Source organism: Trichosurus vulpecula, chromosome 7 (genome assembly GCF_011100635.1).
Source record: "Trichosurus vulpecula isolate mTriVul1 chromosome 7, mTriVul1.pri, whole genome shotgun sequence".
In the NCBI taxonomy this organism is placed as follows: Eukaryota; Metazoa; Chordata; class Mammalia; order Diprotodontia; family Phalangeridae; genus Trichosurus; species Trichosurus vulpecula.
The window spans coordinates 179,671,450-179,679,173 of NC_050579.1; the positions used below are offsets into that span (position 1 = coordinate 179,671,450).

At 37.5% G+C, this 7,724-nt stretch overlaps 1 pseudogene; it reads left to right on the top strand.

Annotated features, from left to right (window-relative positions):
* Nucleotides 1-5,311: 5,311 nt before the first annotated feature.
* On the top strand, nt 5,312-5,894 carry LOC118855744 (annotated as a pseudogene).
* The last annotated feature ends 1,830 nt before the right edge of the window (nt 5,895-7,724 follow it).

The following is a 7,724-nucleotide window of genomic DNA, read 5'->3' on the forward strand; positions in this document are numbered from 1 at the left end:
GAGGGGAGGTAGGGCATGTAAAGGTCCTTCTCATTCCTTTAAGAGAGCAGGTGGGGGTGGTGTTTCAACAATCCAGCTAGCAGCTTCTGTGGGGGTGTAAGAATCACCAACAACCGGCACCCAGAAAGCTGCCAACACAGGTCCTTTTGATCTGCTTTAATTAAGGGGTTAACAATTTTACTTCAGTCCAGCATACAAATAACATCCACCTACTTCAGGAGAAAAAGTCAGCACTTTGAATTATAGACCAATACAATTTGTAGTTATCAACATCTGGGTGTACAGCCAGGGAGCTCATTAGAACGGCTGGCCCAGAGTAACATGCCACTCCTGCTGTGGCTCAGAGCTTCGAGCGAGAAAGCTAACCTTTGAGCTTATATATCCTGTTCAGGGCCGGAGGCCAGGCTGGGCATGGAGAAGTTCCCCACCCCCAATATCACATCAGGTACAAATCAATGACTCCCAATTGTCTCAGTGCTGAGAAATACAAAAACATCCCACTTTATCTGCCCCATTCAAACAAAGGCCAGAATCATTAAGGGTCAACAGCAAAATGTCCCACCTTAATTACTATTACAGGTGGTTATAGGGAGAAGTGTGGAAGTGGGATGCCAGTATTGAAAATAAACTTCCCTACTGCTGCAATGGAGATACCATTACTACTGGTTGAGACGTGCTGGCTTAACATCATCTAGCTCTTGGGTCTTGGGTACGTGATGCAATATAGCCTTTCAGTTGTATGCAGAATTAACCACAACAACTCACATTTCTTTTTACTACTCGTTCATATTCAGACTATAGGATATACTCAGGAATAATGTCAGTCAATTAACTGAAACATAGAAGTATCAGTTCCAATTAAAGCTTGATACTCCTCTCCTCTTTCTCACAACTTCTCACTAGCTAATCTGAGGGTCTTTTTCTAGAAAGACAGTGAGAGAGAGAGAGAGGAGACAGACAGACAGACAGGGACAAAGAGACAGAGAGAGAGAGAGAGAGAGAGAGAGAGAGAGAGAGAGAGAGAGAGAGAGAGACATTAAGGTTCAGAATGAAAGCTCACTCAGAATTGTACTCTAATTAAAACACACACACATACACATGAGAAAAGAGACTTTTGACTGGACTTTACTCTCACCAAATTTCATAACTGCTGGTTCCAGTCCATTCAGATGACAGAGGCCTGGTACCTTTCCTCTCACTTTCCTGTGCACATGTCCATTTGTTCATGTCACACTCTCACTTCTTTCTGTCACTATCTAGGATCCCCTACAAGTAGAAAAAACTTTCTTCAGGGTCATAGAACCCCTAAATTAATTGATCTATTTCTCACTCACATCTGTGAAAAGTCGAGCTTTTAGGGTTCTCAGTCATCCCGCAAAGATCCTCTGTGATTGTATAGAGACCCTTATGAATCTTCTTGAGTCTTAGCAACCAGTGGATAAAATATATAAAAGAGACAAATGAGACATTTAATTAAATTTTAAGAATTAGTAAGTATTAAGAAAATGATGGGGCATGGAGTAGATGAGAGATAAAGATAAAAACTAGGTATTATTGTGAAGGTAGATATATTCTAATTTCACTTCAGGTAAGTTACATTTATTCTCAATTTTCACATTTACCAATCCAGAAATTATTTACTGACTCTTCCTACATTTACTTATTGCACTTACTTTTACTTATTCACTCTACTCTTACTTGCCAGTGTTTGCTACTCCCTCTAAACAGGTTAAAAGATCTAAGATTTTATTCAGAATTCTCTTATGCATGGTAAATTTCCAAATTAAGGAAAGGAAACAATGGGTTTATATTCATTTGGTTTTCTAAATGAGTACACTTATATTGAACTAATTAGTTTTAGATGTTGAGAAGATACTACTTTCAATTTCCACACACTTTAAAATTTACAAAAAAAAATTGTTGGTAATTTTACTTCATAAAAAGAGCTAAGTTTTGTTGGACAAGATAAGGATGAGGTTAAGTTTTCTACATACAAAATAGAAAGGCTTCAGACATGAATGCTAAGGAGACTGTCTACCATATATGAATAGAGTCATGTCTAAATGGAATAAGTTAATTCTGTATGGGTAACTAGGTGGTAGATAGAGTGGCAGGCATGAAGTCAGGAAGACTCACCTTCCTGAGTTCAACTATGGCCTCAGACACTTACTAGCTGTGTGACTCTATGCAAGTCACTTAATACTATTTGCCTCAGTTCCTTATCTCTCAAATGAGCTGGACAAGAAAATCACAAACCACTCTAGTGTCTTTGCCAAGAAAACCTCAAATGGGGTCACAATGTGCTGGATATGACTGAACTATGACAACAATAATTCTGTTTGACTTTATGAGACAGAATGAGGACACATGGGTGGAACTACAAGGGAGCAGAATTTGGCTCGGCATAAGACTTTCCCAATAATTAGAGCAATCCAAAAATTAAAAAAAAAATTCTTAGGAGGAAGAAAGGAAAGAACAGTATAAAGAAAGCAAAATGGATGCTCAGGAAATTTGTTAATAAACTGAGATTTTGAAAAGCCATGTACAGAAGATGAAAGCAAGGAATGATGAAAAAGAGGGGATATAAAAGTGCAATGCAGACTTGGATAAAGATTTTCATGCCTATCAGATTTATAGAAGACATAAAGATTTGAAGCATAATATAAATCAGGTCATCATAAAACAATTCATTAGTTTTAGTTGACACCAATTTCAATATAAGTGATCATTGTAGTATAGCTAGCAATTCAATTCATCAAATGTTAATTAGCAAAAAAGCTAATGAAATTTATTGGTTTCATGAAGAAAAGTAGAGTGTCTACATTGAGATTATGATCTTGCTATAGTTGATCTTGACAAGATGGCATATTTTACATTTGGTTGTAGACATAGTATTTTAGGGAAGCTATTGATAAGAAGAAATATAATAAAACAATTGACAACGAATTATTTTTTAATTTTTTTAAATTTTTATTAATAAATTTATTGTTTTAATTTTAGTTTACCACACATATTTCTACAGGTCTTTGGGTTCCAAATTTTCTCTCCCTCCCGCTCCCCTCCCCAATTCCCCAATATGGCATGTAATCCAATGTAGGTCCTACATATACCTTCATATTGAACTTATTTACATAATAGTCCAGTTGTAACGAAGAATTATAACCAATAAAATGAATCATGAGAAAGGCGAAACAAAACCAAAAAAGAAGGGAAAGAAAAGAGAGCAGAAAGTTTGCCTCAATCTGCATTGACTCCATAAATCTTTCTCTGGATGTGCATAGCTCTTTTTCATCATGAGTCTTTTGGAGCTTCAACAAGTAATTATTAGGACTTGTTCTATAGCAGGCACTGTTTTGAGGTGTTAAGGCTACAAATACAAAGAATTAACCTCTATGGTAAATGAGCTTGCATTCTAAAAGAGGAGACAACAATCATCTATAAGCACATACACAATAAATATACAAGGAATAAATACAAATATATACAGAATAGCTAAATTCAGGATTGTTTGGAATGTAGGACACAAGCAGAGAGATGGATTAAGGAAGATGTAATGCAGAAGATGTTGCCTGAGGTACATGTTAAAGAACAAGATGGACTCTATGTGGTGAGTAGGGAGTACATTCCAAACATTTTCCATAGTAAATGCACAAGCAAAGAGACTATTAATGGCCTTCTTTGTGTAAGGAACTGAAAGGTTAGTTTTTGGTTTTTTTTTTTTTGTATTGCAAAGTGTATGCAGGGTGACAAGGAATGGCTGGAAAAATATAATGGTACCAAGCTGTGAAAAGCTTTAAAAGGTAAATAGATTTATACCTTATTCTAGAAACAATTTATTTATTTAGAATTACGTCTACTCATTGTAGAGACAAATACTGAAACTGAAGCTTAAATATTTTGGCCACATAATGAGAAGGCAGGACTCGTTTGAAAAGACCCTGATGTTGGGAAAGATTGAAGGCAAAAGAAGAAGTGAATGGTATAAGAAAAAATGGATATATAGTTTCATAGAAGCAAGGAACATATGCTTGAACAGATCTTAAGAGATAGTAGAGGATAGAATGCTTGCTATGCTCTACGGAGTCATGAAGAGTTGGACATGACTGAAAGACTGAACAGAATTTATTGGGTAGAGAAAAGATATAATCAGACAACTTCAGCAGCAGTGGATTGAGTTGGGGAGACCAATTAAGAATATTACAATAACCTAGATAAGAGGTGATGAGAACCTGAACCAATATATTAGCTTTATGAGTTAGAGAGAAGGGGTTATATGTGAAATACGTTGTGGTGGTAGAAATAGCCAGATCTGACAACAAGTTGGGGGTAAGACAGAGTGAAGAATAGAGGGTAATGTCAAAATTATGAAGCTGTGATACTAGAAGAATAATAGTACCTTTGAAAGAAAAGGGGAACTTCTCAGCAAGCTGCATTTGGGGAGAAAGGTGTTTAATTATTGTTGAATATATTGAATTGGTGATGTTCTAGGGACATCCATTTTAAATATCCTATAGGTAATCAGTAGTCTGTGACTAAATTTCAATGGAGAAATGATATATTGATCTGGAAGAAATAAGCATAGATATGGTAACCAGACCTATGAGAGCTAGTAAGGTCACCAAGAAAAAAAATGTAGAGAGAGAAAAGTAAGATGCTAAAGAGGGAGCCCTCAGTTCCATTCAGAGACCGTGATCTGCATGATGAATGAGTGAAAATGACTAAAGTGTAGTTGGACAGCTTGGAGGAGAACCAGGAGAGAGTGTTTTGAGAAAAGCCAAAGAGGAGAGAGTATTGATGAGAGTGGTCAACTGGGTAGAATGCAATAGATAGGTCCAAGGGGGGGAGAGACAAGAAAAGGTCATCTGATTTGGCAGTTAAGAGATCAATGGCAACTTTGAAGAGAGCAGGGTTTTTTTGTTTGTTTTATTTCTTCATTCATTTATTTATTAATTCATTTATTTATTTATTGCTGTGTAATGAGTTAAGAAGTGAGCTTACAAAAGATTGTGGAAAGGAAGTAGAGACAATATGTAGATTGGTGTTTTTGTTTTTATTGTTGTTTTCTATGAGTTTGGCTAAGAAGGAGAAGGTATATATGACAACAGGCTAGGGATGAAAGAGTCTAGGGGGATATTTTATAGGGAAATATTCAACAAATACGAGATAGACTATATTAGGGGCATAAAATTCAAATATGCATGCATATTAACTTAGAAAACTACAAATTGCCACTCACTGCTCACTATGCCCCAGACTGCTCTGCTCTCCATCCACTGCCTCATGATAAAGATACCTGCATCATCATCTCAGAATGGCCAACAGAGGACCTACTTACGTACTAAGCAGGGAGGTACAGCAGAAAATTGAGAAGCAGTATGATGCTTATCTGGAGCAGATCCTCATTCAGTAGATTACCACACAGTGCAGCCAATAGGTTGGGTGGTCCCAGCTTGGGAGAGAGAATTTCCAAAACTGGCTCAAGGATGGCACGGTGCTGTGTAAGCTCATCAATGGGCTACATCCTGAAGGCCAGGGCCTGGTAAAGAAGATCCAGGCCTCAGGCATGGCCTTCAAAGAAATGGAACACATTTCTCAGTTCCTGCAGGCAGCAGAGCGCTATGGTATCAATGCCACTATATCTTCAAAACTGTATACCTCTAGGAAGGAAAGAAAATGGCCTATGTGCAGCAGACACTGATGAACCAGGGTGGGCTGGCAGTGGCTCAGGGTGATGGGGTCTTCTCTGGAGATTCTGAAGTCCAAGGATAATCCCCGAAATTTCAGATAACCAACTGCAAGAAGGCGAAAATGTCATTGGGCTGCAAACAGGCACCAACTGCGGGGCATCTCAGGCAGGCATGACTGGATATGGGATACCATGCCTGATGCTCTGATCACCACTCTTTCTTACCCTCCCTTGAATGGTTAATATATTTCTAGCAGTGACATTCCTAGGAAACCCATGGAACTCTCAAGCCCCTTCTGTTCTTGACTCTTCCACTTCCCCCCCTACTCCCTATCTATTGGTGGCACTGCTTCTCCTGTTGTGCCTACAGGTGCTGAGCCAGTGCCTTTTCACCTTGAACTTATTGTAATATACTCCCCATCCCCAAAATCAGCAAAACTGGACCAACCACTCCATCCTCCCTTCTCCCGGACCCAAACTTGAGGGAGGAGAGTACCTGATCCTTTCAACATGCCTATTCATTCTCCCACTCTGGCTTGTCCTCTCATTTGGCAATTTGCACCCATATAGCCATTCTTTAGGCCAGGTTCAGGGAGCTGCCTTGAAAGGAGCTGAACATGGGACCAATTTTTCTTCCACAACATTGTTCTTCCTGCTCCTCCCACCCCCAGCCTTTCTACTGTGGGGACTTAATTTATAGGGAGGGGCTTATGGTGGCTGCTGTCATGGCCACAGCTGGAGTTTGAAAGCCACACATCTCTGTAGTCCTCTGCTTGGCAGGGGCCTTTTTTCCCTTGGTCCCTCCCTTCTTGGAATTCTCTTCTGCCTATTCCCCTCTTTACTCAGTAGCCTGAAATAGGGTTTGGGAAGTCTGAAAATTGAGGAATGTGAGTTTGCTGATCTTAATAAAGATTTCCAGTCTTTGTAAAACAAAACAAAATAGAAATCCCTACAAATTACTATTACTTATGTTTCATTTTATTTATTTATTTTTTAATTTTGTTAAACATTTTCCAATTACATTCTATTTGGCTTGGGCCTACATTACTGCTCTAGCCTCTTAACTAGATGACCTCTAAAAACCCTTCTAACTTTGATTGGCTTTGTGTTGGGTGAAGAATGGAATAAGGATCCAAAAAATTCAGCAGCATAAATAAATTTTCTGGTTTTAAAATGAAATTAAGTAGGATTAGTATAAATTCCATACGTGGATTCAAAGAAATAAATTCAAAAGTACAATATGAGAGAGGCAAGATAGATAACATTGAAACTGAAAACACCCTAACAAAAGTGGCCCAGCTTTTGTTTGAAGACCTTAAATGAACAGAACCCATAGTTTCTCAGGTTCCCTGCTCAGAGGAACATTTTAGCTAAGTTCAGGGGATATTCATCCCAAAAGAGTTAGCTGTCAGGTAAAAATACTATATATTATATATGCATATGCCCTTCTACCCCACATACAAATATCATGCTCCAATTTTTAGTGCAGTTTTAAACATTAATATCCTAATACTGCAGTTTGATTTATGAGGAACCTTGTAATATGTACATATTTGCATGTATATACAGTATATACAAATATGTGTAAATATGTAGGGTATGTATATATGTATATATATATGTATGTGTATATATATATATATATACATATATATATATATATATAGACATGCATACACATGAACTCATTACTCAAGCCTCATGCTAAATCATGGAGTAGTTGTGATCTACATCAAAGGATTTAGTGTCAATACAGATAAAACCATATTGATGTTTTTAATGCAGCACCATCCCTGAGAGTACTGAAGAGTCAAAGTATCTTCTACTAACTGGAAACAGAATATTCTATCTATATCACTGTGTGAAGGATGGAGAAAAGAAGAGAGGACAAATGTCAAGGTTTTAGTTCTGTCACCTTACACAGGATTCTTTCAAAAGTCCCATATTACTCTTTATCTACACAATTATTTTAATCATTTCTAAAATGTAGAGTGATTAAGAACATATTGCCAAATTAAAAAAAAAACATGCAAATTCA